General features: G+C 35.4%; 1 long non-coding RNA gene across 1 annotated transcript in view; it reads left to right on the forward strand.

Annotated features, from left to right (window-relative positions):
- The window catches only part of LOC137202134 (uncharacterized), a 457,223-nt gene that overhangs the window by 238,256 nt on the left and 203,877 nt on the right, over window positions 1-15,090 (forward strand). The window contains exon 7 of the long non-coding RNA XR_010932464.1: window positions 1,792-1,909. This is a non-coding gene — a long non-coding RNA (uncharacterized lncRNA). The remainder of the gene's footprint in view (window positions 1-1,791; window positions 1,910-15,090) is intronic.

Here is a 15,090-nt window from a genome sequence, read left to right on the forward strand (position 1 = left end):
CTCCTCCCTCTTATAATCCCAAAAGGTAATGGCAGATTGTAATAGCTGAAACATAATGTAATATACTGATTTCTTTGCCTGGTGTATGTATGACTGCCCTCTGTTGGATGAAATTAGATCTGCTCTAATATGTTAGACTGTCTTGCCCTCTAGTGGTTTGTGCAGAAGATAGTCATGAGGACATTGGGGAACACTACCTGAAGGATCAGTCATTTCTTCGCAAATAATTGGTATTTTCACAAAATTCAACCAAAAGCCTGATTTAATAATAACTATAATTTAAAATGTAAGAACTCACCCTGACTGTGCCTCAAATTTCCTTTATGGATAAATCAATAGGATCATTAAGTTAAATTAAATGAATGTGTTTTATAAGGAATGTGAAATTTATGGTTACTTTTGATACATAACTCAATTTATCACTTATTTAACCAGAAACTTCTAATAGGTCATTTTTTGAACATGAAATTTCCTGAAGTGGAATGAATTGTATTCACTGTGACTGAGATTCTACCAACTGAAGCAGAGGCAAGCAGCAGAGATTTTTAATTTTTAAAAAACACTCATTTTTGAAGAAAAAAACATTTGTGACTTAAAATATGAAAGCCAAGTTGCCTATTGTAAATTTACTACCCTTTAAACTTAGTTGAAACATAAACTTCATAATTTATCATTTAATTAATTCAAAGTCAATTGAGCATAACCTATTTTTTCCAGCTCTCAGGTGAACATGAAATAAATAAGATTCTTGCTCTTTTAGCCTACAGTAATCAGATTTGAAGATGCTGGCAGGGCTGAGTCTTGTTTCTAAGAATAGATTAATTTTTTCCATTTGTTCTATTACCCTAAATTTACCACTCTCATGGCTCTTGTTTATCAGCTCAGTAATTCATCTCTGAATCTCCAGGGTAGAGTATAGTACATGAACCATGGTGGACCTTTAATAAATCGCTTTTTCCAACACCTCTTCTAAGCCTTACCTCTTCTCTTGCTCCCTCTGGTGTCCAAGAAACCCTGAGTCCCTATCATCAAAACCTCCACTGAAAGGTAAATCAGGCATCATTGCCTTAAAATAAAGTCAATAATTTATTTGTCCAGGAGTAAAAACATACAAAGCCTTTTCTTGAGCTTAAAATTGAGGACTGGACTTCCCTAGTGGCGCAGTGGTTAAGAAACCACCTGCTAATGCAGGGGACGCGGGTTCGAGCCCTTGTCCGGGAAGATCCCACATGCCGCGGAGCAACTAAGCCCGTGTGCCACAACTACTGAGCCCACGTGATGCAACTACTGAAGCCCGCATGCCTAGAGCCCGTGCTCTGCAACAAGAGAAGCCACTGCAATGAGAAGCCCGCGCACCGCAATGAAGAAGAGCCCCGCTGCCGCTCCCAGGAACCAGAGAAAGCCCGTGCACAGAAACTAAGACCCAACACAAGCAAAAAATAAATAAAATTTTAAAAAATAAATAAAATATAAAATTGAGGACTTACAGGTGTATATACACACACACCTATATATAGAATAGATGCCTATATATGTACATATATAAAAGCTTTGTATATACATATACACATACACATAAATAGATAAAGGATAGATTCTGGAGGAGAAAGGGTGGCTATTTCTAGCCCAGTGAAAGAGATTACCATGTAGGTATTTATGTTCTTTCTTTAGGAAAAAAAAAAATTTTGTCTTCTCACTTTATAAGACCATATGCCTTAAAAAGCAAAGCTACCTCATCTGTTGTTTTGTTCTTTTTTAAAATCTAGTGTTCATTCTTTTCATTTTTCCCAGATCATATTTGCTCCTTTTTAAAACTGTGGTTTGGACACCAGACACCTGAAATTGGAAATAATTAGGCCAAGGAACTTGCCATTTGCTGTCTGTACCAGCAGGAATGACATTCAGCCAGGTAAGTCATACAGGTTGTGTAGAGCTGGTATCTATCCTGGTTGATTGCTGTATATGTTCTGATGAGCTGGTGCTTATTACATATTTTAATGATCCCCATAGGGCAACAGGAGGTTTTCATTTGTCCACACCAGAACCTTGCATGTGCCGCTCCCTCCTTCTACTCACTTTTACTTTCTCTAATACTGAATTCTCAGCCATATTAGACCTAGAACTCTTCATATTTGTTATTCTAAAAACTCTAGGATAGAGTTGATCGCAACTGCATATGTGTACTTTGTAAGAAACCCTATTAAGGTACTTCTCATTGTCTAGCATAATTCCTGAGCGCTGGGAACTTTAGCTATGAACATTGGTTTTTAATTTAAAAATAATTGTTAAACTTATCTTGCACTTCAAAATTTTTACCTTTTCATTCTTTTGGGAGATTGTATTTTAGTCAGATGTTATATATTCTAACTAAGACCTTTTGCATTTTATCTCTTGTCTCATATGTTCTATCTTTCTATACATTCTAGATTTTTAAAAATATTCTTTCATCTTTCAATTAATTAATCTTCCAACTTTTTTTTAATTTCTAGAAGCTATTTCTTGTGCATGGATTTTTCTCATAGCATACCATTCTTATAATGTTTTAAGGAGACTATATCTTATTTAGTCTCTCTGAAAAGCAATTTGCTTTTCAACAAATTCTCTTCATCATGATATACAAATTATATGTTTCTATTGGTTTTCCTCTATCATGATGCAGATATCCTCCAGTCTGTGTTGAAGACTGGTTTTATGCTCATATTTAACAAGGAAAAAATAGGAAGCTGTGTGTGTGTGTGTGTGTGTGTGTGTAAAGTTCAGCAGACTTCAAATTACAGGAGTGGATAGGAATAACCATTAAATGAGAAAACCTCTGAATACCGAGAGCTTTACTCTATAGTTTTTCATTCAGAGAGCTGTGCTGATGATCCAGACATAAATGATGCCACTTTTTCTTTTAGAGAGAATAACCCTTTGCTTTCGTCCATTGCTAAGAGGCCTGGTAGCAGGGGTACTGCCTGTGGTGGTGGGAGACTTCTGCTCTCTGCTAACCTCAGGGTCCCTGAGTCAAAGTCACTCAAGTGTCTCCTGGAGCAGGTTAAATCTCTTCTTGACCTTGTTGCCTGAGGAGTTCTTCCCACTCATCCTAGTCTATAGTGTTCTGCCACTTCTCATCCTTTTTCCTTTTGTCTTCTTCTAAAATGCATGAGTTATTTGTCAGTTAATAGCATCTTCATCATTTTCTTCATTGTTGTAAAATTTATACCTCTTTATTTTCTATACTATCAATTTAAGATGCAGGGATGAAAAGAGATATATGCCTGGGGTCAGGCCACCATTTTGAAACGGAAGTCCTAAGAAGGACCAAGAGAGAGAACACCAAACACTTGTACTGCCCTGGTGATGAGAAAATAGAGAGTGACAGAGAGCAGTTCAGGAAGACATATGTTAAGGCCTGTCATGTTCTTAAAGCCTATCTATTGGATTAAATACACTATCCTTATTTAAATCCCATAATAAAATACTAGAATTAAACTGCTCTCTGAGGTCATCTTGCCAAACTTCAATTTGGAGGTTGGAATTCCTTCTATACCATTTCACTCAATCTGCTTCCAAAATATACTTAGTCATGCTCACTGAGTACTTAATGAAGCAATGCACATTGTTGGAAAATTTCGACTTTGTTAGAAACTAACAAAGAAATGAATTCGGCTTCTCTTTTAGTTTCACCCACTAATTTTAATCTATCCATTAAAAACATGTACTTCAGGGGACTCTGTGAACACTTGAAATTGTATATAAAAATAATTTTTAGATGTGCATAAGAACACTTTTCTGGGAAGAGGGTCCATAGGTTTCATTATGTTCTCAACTTAATCTATAACAAACAAACAAAAGACCAAAAGTCTCTAGTCTCGAAACAGTACAGAGAAAGCTGGCTTCCTTTAATTTCTGGCAGTTCTTCAAATATCCAAGGGTAGCTATAATCCATTTTTATTTTTGGTATTTATACAGTAAAATACTTTGATTGTATTTATACAATCAAAGTCATTTAAATACCATGATACTGCAGATATTTAAATAGGGTACAGATTTTAAAGAGCTCGATTTAAACTTATTATAAACCTGTTCATGTCCATACCCATAAATATAAAGAAGTCAGTTAGTAAAATAAAGCAATAAATTCAGTACATTCTAAATGATGGGAACTAGAGGCTTGTTATCTCTAAGAAGTGGGATGAACAAAATAATACAGGGAATTCTCTCTGTGCTCTGTGTTTAATCACCACACTTGTAAGCTTTTCAATAACAAAGGATGGGATCAAATCAGTGTGATTTTTGCCTTCACTCACTGATAAATACATCAGCATTATTTACAAAAACCGTTGTAAAATCTTGAGCAATTTTTAGAAAGCCTATTATTTTGCATAAAGTTATCATGGCTTCACGAAAAGTATCACAATTATCAGGACTTCGAGAAATTTCAAGTTTTTTTTCATTTTTATAGCATATAATTTTTCTTTGTTAAATTATTTAAATGAAAAATGATAATTTTAGACATAAATTTTTAAAAATTAGATACAACTAAAATTATATGAAATATCTATACCCAGTGTACCAATGCTAAGATTTTGGTGTATGTACTTTCAGAATAAAATACTATATCCCTTGACTTCTTTATTTATTAGTATATTATGGATGTCCTTTCACAAGAGTGAATATAGATCTACCTTTTAATTTTAACATATTATTCCACTGTTTGAATGTACTACAGTTTACTTATAACTGTCTAAATAAACATTTTGTTTCCATTTTTTTGCTTTTATAAACAGCAGTATAATATAAAGTTTATGCATATATATTGGGTCTTATACATGTTGCCAAACTCTCTTGAGACCAACTTATCCTCCTACCCACAGTAAATTAGAATCTTCCTTTCTTTTGCACACTCAGGCTAAACCAGGGTATCGAAGCCCATTTTAGTTTTTTCTAATCTGTTAGGCAAACTGTGTATTTGTCTTTGTTTTATGATGCCTTCTTTTGGGGGGGTATATCTCATTGCAAAAGACCACTGTTTCCTTCTAGAGGTAATAACAAGGTCAATGTGAGTTCTCCTGGGTTTTGAGACTTGTGATTCCATGAATAATAAGGGTTATTGTAAGAAGTCTGCAAAGAGCCTATGGTTTTGGAACAGCCTTTGCTTTATAATTAAAAAAGATGAATTCAATCCATCTCTATAAAGAGAATATATATCCTCATACTCTTATAAGGATGGAAGATGCTGTATAAACATCAATACCTATTATAGTAAATTCCCAATTTGAGAGTTATGAGGGTGAAAAGAAAAAGGAAAAGAATGCAGAGAAAGAAAGGATGGCTGTATTCAAAGGTAATCCAAAAGCTTCATTTTGGCCAATAGCTTATATGAATCTCTCACACCTGATATTTCCCCCCAAACTGCTAACAACGAATTATTTTTTAAAAAAGTAAAAAAATGGAAATAAAGTTGAAATTAAAATTAAATTAAGTGGTATAAAATAGATCTTCCTTATACGTTAGTTTGAAACAGTTATTCATAAGCAAAAATTATTTAAAAGAGGATAGAAATATCAGGAAGACCCAAGTTTAGATAAATTGACAGTGAATCATTTCCTGAAAATTACATTATCATACTTACTCAATTATTTCAACTGTAATACATTTTAGAAATTATTCTATTTTACTCAGATATTTTTTCACATCTAAAACCCCAGAAAATGGAGCCAATGACGTAATATATAGTAAAGTTGTTTAAACTTGTAAAAAAAAAACACAGAAGAATATTTTTCTTTATTGTATTTTAAACACAATAACCAGCCTTTAGTATATTAGAAACTGAAAGGAAGTTACTGTTACCTATATTTTTTTCTTCAGACTCAGTAGGACTTACATGTGGCTTATGGACTTTTTAAGCTGAAGTTCAACAAAAAAAGGCAATTATGTACCTGGAATGTACTGGAATTAACCTAATTTGGATTTAATATTTTCAGAATAATGTTAAGTCTGTTTCTTCTATTTCTTTTTTTTTATGGTACCTATTTCAGAAGGTTATTTGTGATGTTAAATGAGACAGCATATTTATTTATTTATTTATTTATTTATTCATATATTCATTTATTTATTTTTTGGCTGCATGGCATGTGGGATCTTAGTTTCCAGACTAGGGATTGAACCTGTGCCCCCTGCAGTGGAAGCGCAGAGCCCTAACCACTGGACCACCAGGGAATTACCTTTTTTCTATTTCTCTACCCTTACCTAGTCACAAGATTTCTAGCATAGATTGCATAACTTGATATTCAATGTTTTAAAATATATGCCCCTCAAACATCCAAATGACTGAGACCATTATACCTAGTGCTTAAACGAAGCGACCACTATGATGCCTCTGTGAGGATCCATCTTGATCCCACCTGAGATGTCTGCGTCACAGGAATTGTGCCTTTCTGGAAGCCTTGGTTGGTCATTTGCATCCTGGCCGATCATATCATCACTATGCACTGGGCACAGTGAAGGTTACTTTCATCTTAGGCCCGTCTTAACTGATAGCTCTGCAGCCTGCTACAACACTGGGCATCAGGCACTCGTCTTCAGTAGCATGCCCTTTGCTTTTAGTACATTCCCTTGCTGTTTCTCCTGTGTTGAATGTTCCACCCCCTCTTTTGGACCCCATGCTTTCTTCTTTCCTGGTTTGATCCCTTGGTTTTGTTGGAGCACATTATCCTTTAGCTTCCTGAGAAGCAGGTTTTGAAAACTACATTTTTGATTACTTGCATGTTAGAAATATTTTTCTACCCTCATCTGTGATTGAATTGTGTCAGGGCATAACACTCTGAAGTTAGAAATAGTTTTCCTTCAGATTTTAAAAATCATTATACCACTGTCTCCTAATCGCCGATGTTTATCTATGAAGTCCCATACCTTTCTGATTCCTGACACCACATGCATTACACCCTGGACCCCTATTTCTTTTAACTCTCTGGAAGCATTTAAGATCTTTTCATCTATATACTTTTGAAATTTCATGATGATGTCCCTTGAAAAACGGTGTACTTTTTCACCATTGTTTTGCAGGACAGTGTCTCAACCCAGCCATTCAGTTCTGAGAAATTTTATTTTATTATTTCTTTTTAATATTTTCCTTACATTTTCTCTGTTTCTTGATCTATTTCCAAGAACTTCTATTAGCTACATGTTGAACCTGGGTCCTTAAAATATGTATATTTTTAATATTTCTTGTCCCTTATTCTACTTTCTAGATGATTTCTCAATATTTTTTGATGTTTAAAATGCATCACCATTTTAATACTAATAGTTATTTGTTACACTCTGATCATTACTTTTTAAAAAAGAATCCTGTTCTTATTTTACAGTTGTAAAATTTTCTCTTATCCAAAAGTTATATTTTTGAAAATATCTTCTATGTACCCCCCCTGCATTTTTTCTGAGTTTCTCTGTTTCTTCTGAGTCTCATTTTTATCTGTTTGTGTTGGTCTGCTCACTCATGTTGGAAAATTTTATTTTTATAACTTGTCTGGAGATGTTTGTCCAGTAATTTCTGAGAATGAGGCTCTAAGAAATGGAGAGTAAGCTCTGTTGGCTTATAGACTCCTGTTGGGCTTTACATTAGTGTTACTGGGATAAGAACCTGACCAGGAGACCCCAAATATCAAAGTCTGGAGGTCTTTTCTCTTGGGACAGGAGGTATATGCAAAGAAACCCTTGGGTTATAAGCCAGTCTGTGGCCTCCAAGGCCCAGCACTGGGTATCTAAGCACTGTAAAATCCTAGGAAGACATGGTGGATCTCTCCTTTCAGCATGAAGACATTCACTTACTCAGTTTCTAAGGACAGGCCTTACACTACACTCCTCCTTGCCCCAAATCTAGAGACTCTTTGGTTCAGTTTCTCCAGAGTAAAACTTTCTCTTTTGTAAATAGGGAAGGAGGCTATTTCAGTTGTGAAGGAGGGAATCTGGGCTCTGTCTACTCCTAGGCACAATTCTGCTGATCCTTTTGTTTCTGTCTCCATCCTTAATAACTACCATTGTAAACTGACCTAATACAATTAGGTTATGCACAATTCTTACGTCCTTTTTGGTAGATAATAGATGCCCACTAAAAAATTTTGAGGTGAATGACACTAGCTGCTCCACTCACTACCAGGTGCCACTCTAACCTTGCTACCAGGTTATAAAAAAGGTAATTCTCAAACCAAGGGTTGCCCCTATCTACACACACAAAAGAGACAGTTCATATGATCTTTCCTGTTGAATCAAGGAAATCCCAAGCTCTTGGTTCCTTTAGATGTTTTTATTACCACTTTCTCAAGTGGTAGATTTGTCAAATGCTAAAATTCCAGGGCAGGATTCTATAAGCCATATAGTTGGAATTCTGCAAAAGAACACCCCAGAGTTCACAGCCTGATACAGGACGACAATTCCACTTAGGAATTCAGCCCAGTTCATCTTTCGAGGTAAAGGGAATAGACCTAGCTGGCTTCTCATACATGGTTACACAAGCATGGGAGAGTCTCTAGAATATTTTATACAGTGACCCTATTTTGAATAATTTAAATTTTACTAATGAGAATTCATATCCAGTATTCATCAAATGAGGCAACATATTTTACCAACATTTAGTAATATTAACCAGCCAGCTTTGGATGCTAATTAAGATACGGATAACAGAAACAAATACATTAGCTACAGCTAGAGTAGGGCCTTCCTTAAAATGCCGTCTGATCACAACTCAGTTGTACATTATTGATTTGTGTTTTAACTGACCAACCCTAGCTTGGACATTCTTGGTTAGTACCTGGGTTACAGCCTAAGCTAAGTAACACACATACCATATCACACTGCCTGTCGTCTACTTTTTTATAAAGTACATTAAGACTGCAACCTTGTCTTCTAAGGAAACTGTGCTTCTAAGAGCCGATCCAGACCTCTTCAGGACTTAATGGTTTCCTTATATAGGCATACCTTGGAGATATTGCAAGTTCAGTTCCAGACCACTGCAATAAATTGAGTGATATGAATTTTTTGGTTTCCCAGTGCATATAAAAGTTATGTTTATACTATACTGTAGTCTATTAATTGTGCAATAGCATTATGTCTAAAAAACCAATGCATACACCTTAATGTAAAAATACTTTATTGCTGAAAAATGCTGACCATCATGTGAGCCTTCAGTGAGTCATAATCTTTTAGCTGGTGGAGGGTCTTGCCTCGATGTTCATGGCTGCTGACCGATCAGGGTGCTGGCTGCTGAAGGCTGGGGTGGCCGTGGCAGTTTCTAAATATAACACAGCAATAAAGTGTGCTGCATTGGTTGACTCTTCTTTTCACAAATAATTTTTCTGTAGCATGTAGTGCTGTTTGATAGCATTTTCCCTATAGTAGAACTTCTTTCAAAATTGGAGTCAATCCTCTTAAGCCCTGCTGCTTCTCTGTCAACTAAGTTTATGTAATATTCTAAACCCTTGGTTGTCATTTTAACAATCTTCACAGCATCTTCACCAGGAATAGATTCCATCCCAAGAAACCCCCTGGGTTTTTTTTGTTTTTTTGTTTTTGGCTCATCCAGGAAAAGCAACTCCTCATCCATTCAAATTTTATCGTGAGATTGCAGCAATTCAGTCACATCCTAAGACTCCACTTCTAGTTCTAGTTCTCTTGCTGTTTTCACCACAACTGCAGTTACTTCCTCTATTGAAGTCTTGAACCCTTCAAAGTCATCCATGGCTGGAATTAACTTCTTCCAAACTCCTGTTAATGTTGATATGTTAACCTCTTCCCATGAATCATGAATGTTCTTAATGGCGTCTAGAATGGTGAATCCTTTCCGGAAGGTTTTCAATTTACTTTTCTCACATGCATCAGAGGAATCATTATAAGGCAGCTATAGCCTTACAAAATTGATTTCTTAAAGAACAAGACTTGAAAGTTGAAATTACTCCTTGATGCATGAGCTGCAGAACGGATGCTGCGTTTCCAGGTGTGAAAACACATTAATCTCCACCAGAGCTCTTGGATGACCAGGTGCATTGTCAATGAGCAAAAATATTTTGAAAGGAATCTTTTTTTTCCTGAGCAGTAGGTCTCAACAGTGGGCTTAAAATATTCAGGAAACCATGTTGTAAACAGATGCGCTGTCATCCAGGTTTTGTTGTTCCATTGATGGTGCACAGACCAAGTAGATTTAGCATAATTCTTAAGAGTTCTAGAATTTTTGGAATGGTAAATGAGCACTGGCTTCAACTTCAAGGTATCAGCTGCCTTAGCCTTTTACAAGAGAGTCAGCCTGTCCTTTGAGGCTTTGAAGCCAGGCACTGACTTCTCTCTAGCTATGAAAGTCCTAGATGACATCTTCTAATACAAGGCTGCCTCATCTACACTGATAAACTGTTGTTTGGTGTAGCCACCATCATTTATTATCTTAGCTAATCATCTGGATAACTTGCTGTAGCTTCTACACCAGCACTTGCTACTTCACCTTGCACTTTTATGTCATGAAGACGGCTTCTTTTCCCAAATCTCATGAACCAACGTCTGCTAGTTTCAAACTTTTCTTCTGTAACGTCCCCACCTCTCTCAGCCTTTGTAGAATTGAAGAAGGTTGGGGCCTTGCTCTGGATTTGGCTTCGGCTTAAGGGAATTTTGTGGCTGGTTTGATCTTCTATCCAGACAACCACAGCTCTCCATATTGGCAGTAAGATTGTTTTGCTTTCTTATCATTCGGGCATTCACTGAAGGAGCACTTTTAATTTCCTCCAAGAACTTTTCCTTTGCACTGAGAACTTGGCTAAGTGTTGGTGCAAGAGGCCTGGCTTTCAGCCTGTCTTGGCTTTTGACATGTCTTCCTCGCTAAGCTTAATCATTTCTAGCTTTTGATATAAAGTAAGAGGCATGTGACTCCTCCCTTCACTTGAACACTTAGAGGCCATTGTAGGGTTATTAAGTGGTCTAATTTCAATATTGTGTCTCAGGGAATATGGAGGCTCAAGAAGAGGGAGAGAGATGGGGAAATGGCTAGTTTGTGGAGCAGCTAGAACACACACATTTGTCTATTAGGTTTGCTGTCTTATATATGGGTGTGGTTCATGGAGCCCCAAAACAAGTATGATAGTAACATCAAAGATCACTGATCACAGATCACAACAAATATATTAATAATGAAAAAGTTTGAAATATTGCAATAATTACCAAAATGTGAAACAGAGACATGAAGTGAGCAAGTGCTGTTGGAAAAAAGGTGTCAATAGACTTTCTCAAGATGGGGTTGCCACAGACATTCAATTTTTAAGAAACCGCACAATATCTGCAAAGTGCAATAAGGGGAAACCCAATAAAAGAGGTCAGCCTGTCATGGTCTAAGTTTTCTAAGTTTCCTCCATTCCACTAAATCATCTACTTTCTCATTGACAAAAGATTGCTGACATTTACCTTCTACTGTTATATATTATCTCATTTTCCTTGTCCTTCTGGATTTGTACTCCTTTAAAAATATATTTACTTTTATATTAGTCGGGTTATAGGAATAACAAAGATAAACTTTTTTTATTTAAGCCTCACCTCTTAACCAACACTCTTATTAAATTATTTTCCTAAATGTCAAAACATTTTCTTATCTGATCATTTAGGCAGCAGTGGGTAAAACTGCACATTTACAACCAATATTTTCTATAAAACCAGGCAAAAGCTATTGAATTAATATTTCTTAACATCATCTACATCCTTATGCTTGGAATGGGAATTCTCTACAAGCAAAAGCAATGGGTTAGAATGAACAATAGGATAAATGTATAAGTTTGACTGGCATAGTTTCAGATCTTTTCTACTATTTAAATTATTGTTCAGCAGGATCCCCAAATATTTATTTAAAATAAAACATACTAATAAAGTCTCCCAATTACACCTTTAATTGTGCTCTAAATAATGAATACAGTTGCTGAAAAAATATAGCTATTGTTATGATATTGATAAGGAGATTGTTGAAGGATGTCATCATGCCTGGAAAAGTGACCAGAGAGGGTGTTGGGTGTTGCATGTAAACCAGCTCTTAGGGTTGATTATGAAGGAAAGTCCCAGAAAGAAGTGTCTATGATAGTACTGAGACTTGCCTTAACTACCTGAAAGTGACATTTTGTGTTACAGTTTTCTATAAACACACCTTTGTGCTTGAAATAATTCAAAGTTGAGTTTTAAAATCTAATCTATGTGGCTATGTCATAATAGCTGGGGTTGTTTCTGCTGTCTTTGCCTCAGTTTGGGGCACACTGACTTAAAAAAAGATTGAAGTCTATTTCTACCAATTATAATTAAAATTCTAAAATGCAAACCACACTGTAAGTTAGATTTCCAATGGGCTACACTTTACAATAATACCAGAATATTTTTGAAAAAATTGTGAATATTAGAAAATGAAGCCATACTTGTTTACAATTGGTATTTTTACACTGACTGAACTACTCAATTACCATGTGAAGACTGAATATAGGTGGCAAAAATGTAAGTTTTCTAATGGTAATAACTTTTAATACTAAACTTACAGAAAGGCAGTTTTCAAGGTTAAAGCAGACGGATTAATTCTATTTATCAGTGAAAACTTAGTGAGAAATGCAATAACATAATCAGAAGGGTAGTTGGTTCTTGAACTCATAATAATAACATCAATTTTCTGTGAACATTTAGAAAGCAGCTTTAAAAATTCAGTTTTGTACTTATAGACTTTTTCTCTGAACTTCTAACTTACTGCATAATTTGGGGATTTGAGCTGGAATCATGAAACGCCCTACAGAGTATGGCTATTGGTATATACAATAGACTAGCTCCCTGTTTACTCTGCCGGCGCTCCCTTCTTTTCCTGGCAACCACTTGGGGCCAGTATATGAACAAAGAGAACATGAGGTGTGATAAATTAAATAGGAAGCATACATTTACTTGTCGGATTTTTTAAAATAGTTGTAGGGATGAACTATTAAAAAAAAAGTTAAGACAACAGGGTTTTATTGTTACCCAGAAAATTTGAGAGTAAATAAAACTAGAAGTACTAGGAATGTTGGTACTGACATTCACAAATAAATTCCTGTATGTTATGGGAATAAATGTTAGAAGGTCTATGTGGCATAAACTTAAAGGAAAGTGAAATTTATTTTAATTTATTCATTATTTCGCTCAACCATTAAATAAACGTGCATGAATTCCTATCATGTGTTAGTCTTGTGCTGGGCCTTGCAGAAAGAATAAAGATGAATAAAACATGTCTCTTGCCTGGGGGCATTCACAGTCATGGTCTAGTGAACGATAATAAAAAACTAAGTACACGAAGAGAAGGATTTGTGTGATCAATGTGTTGGGAATTAAAGTCTGGTAGGCCATCTATCCACAATGGTTGATTTATTGATTTTTACCTTATCTTATTCTAGAAAGAATGTTTTAGGAATGAGATAGACACAATGAAACAAATATGAAATCTGGGGTGTTAAGGAAAAAAGAAAAAATAACCGTTACAAAGGTGGAAATAAATATACATCTCTTTTTCCAAAGGATAAACTGTAACCCAACCAAGTTTGAAGTGGGGATAAACAAAGAAAACACTGAGAAAGGAGAAGATGATGAGTGGAATGTTGACTTCTTTCAGATCGAAAGAATAGAACAAAATGCACGTGTTTCAAATATTGTTAAAGTTACTTGCTAATGCTTTGAAAAATTAAATATCATCTCTCAGTATGAGATGATATTTATAAATGTGCTTTAAACACTTCAAGAGGCAATATGTGGCACTTACTCTTTGCTATATTTTATCTCTTTATGTACATTTTTTATCATTTTGCTTCTTATTATGAAATCTCCATGACATTAAAAATGAAAAATAAAAAGAGATGAAAAGCTTAAGTCACCATATTTCCTTACAGCTTCAATAGAGGTTTGATGAAAAAATTTGTATTCTGGCGCCATGTTGACTGTCGAACTTACTCCCAGAGCAGCTACAAATATGTCCTATGGCCTGAGGCATCGAAACACCACAGAGCCCTGCAATAATTTCCTGTCTGATCAGACAACCCCGTTATTCCATTTTCCCGGGTGTCCTATCAACAACAAGCATTGCTTCAGCTTTAGGTTTAAAATATCTGCTGGGTTTGCAGACTCAGATTCATTTTACCATCTAGCTGAAAATGTACAGTGCACTTTAGGGTGATGGAGTTCGCCTTCATTCATTCATCCATCCTTACTTTTATTCTATTTGGTTCTTAGTGCAAAAGAAAGAGTGCCACCTCCTGGATGTGGGATAGGAAGAGCATATGAACATAAAAATGTACTGTCTTATGAAAGGCAGATTCAAAGTAATTGTGTAAGGAAAAATTTCAGAGTGTCTCATTTCACTAATAATAATTACATAAATGTGCTTAAATGCTTTTATTATCAATAAACACTGAATGGAAATTATTTTAGAATTTCCATCTAAATGTTTAGAAATAAAGATTCCTCTTGTTTTCTTATACCTTATTTTTCAAAGGAAATTTTTAAAATTTAGAGCAGTTTTAAGGTTCACTGCAAAATTAAGAGGAAGGTACAAAGATTTCTTATATAACCTACCCCTATACCTGCATAGCCTCCCGCATTATCAACATCACTCACCAGAGTGGTACATTTGTTACAATTGATGAATCTGCATTTACCAATTACAATAAACTAAAATCCACAGTTTACATTAGGGTTCATTCTTGGTGTTGTACATTCTGCAGGTTAGGACAAATGTATAATGCCATGTATCCATAATTATAATATTATACAGAGTGTTTTTACTGCCCTGAAATTTCTCTGTGCTCCACCTATTCATCCCACTCCCCCTCCCTTGTGGCAGCCACGGATCTTTTTACTGTCTCCATATTTTGCCTTTTCCAAAATGTAATATAATTGGAAACATACAGTATGTAGCCTTTTCAGATTGTCTTCTTGCCCTTAGTAATATTTAAGTTTCCTTTATGTCTTTTCATGACTCCATGGCTCCTTTCTTTTTAGCACTGTATAATATTCTGTTGTCTGGACATGCAAGTTTATTTATTCATTCACCTACTGACAGATATATTGGTTGCTTCCAAGTTTTGGCAA

This window comes from Pseudorca crassidens, chromosome 11, assembly GCF_039906515.1.
Source record: "Pseudorca crassidens isolate mPseCra1 chromosome 11, mPseCra1.hap1, whole genome shotgun sequence".
Classification (NCBI taxonomy): Eukaryota; Metazoa; Chordata; class Mammalia; order Artiodactyla; family Delphinidae; genus Pseudorca; species Pseudorca crassidens.